Source organism: Myotis davidii, unplaced genomic scaffold (genome assembly GCF_000327345.1).
Source record: "Myotis davidii unplaced genomic scaffold, ASM32734v1 scaffold1007, whole genome shotgun sequence".
Taxonomy (NCBI): Eukaryota; Metazoa; Chordata; class Mammalia; order Chiroptera; family Vespertilionidae; genus Myotis; species Myotis davidii.
In genome coordinates this window covers 327475-328221 of record NW_006298359.1, presented here as the reverse complement: position 1 = coordinate 328221, position 747 = coordinate 327475, and the positions used below count along the sequence as shown (strand labels likewise).

The following is a 747-nucleotide window of genomic DNA, read 5'->3' as shown; positions in this document are numbered from 1 at the left end:
TCGATGTTTCTCTCTCATCGATGTTTCTAACTCTCTGTCTCTCTCCCTTCCTCTCTGTGAAAAATCAATAAAATATATTTAAAAAAATGAAAAGGGAGCCCACTACATGGGAGAACATATTTGGCAATGATACATCTGATAAAGGGTTAATATCCAAAACATATAAGGAACTCATACAAGTTAACAGAAAGAAGACAAATCATCCAATTAAATAATGGGCAAAGGACCTAATAGACACTTCTCCAAAGTGGACCAGATGGCCAAGACATGAAAAAATGCTCAGTCACTGATCATCAGAGAGATGCAAATTAAAACAACACTAAGTTATCACCTCACACCTGTCAGAATGGCTATCATCAACAAATCAACAAATGACAAGTGCTGGAGAGGATGTGGAGAAAAGGTAACCCTCGTGCACTGCTGGTGGGAATGCAGACTGGTGCAGCCACTGTGGAGAACAGTATGGAGTTTCCTCAAAATATTAAATATGGGGAAAAAAATTAAATATGGAACTGCCATTTGACCCAGTGATCCCACTTCTAGGAATATATCCTATGAAACCTGAAGCACCAATCAGAAAGAATGTATACACCCCCATGCTCCTATCAGCACAATTTATAATAGCTAAGACTTGGAAACAGCCCATGTGCCCATCAGTAGACAAGTAGATAAAAATCTTGGTACATTTATACCACAGAATTCTCTGCAGCTGTAAAAAGAAGAATCTCATACCCTTGGAGACAGCAT

General features: G+C 38.7%; 1 protein-coding gene across 15 annotated transcripts in view; it reads right to left on the bottom strand.

The window, feature by feature from the left end:
- The window catches only part of ATAT1 (alpha tubulin acetyltransferase 1), a 28415-nt gene that overhangs the window by 25211 nt on the left and 2457 nt on the right, over positions 1–747 (bottom strand). The window lies entirely within an intron of this gene.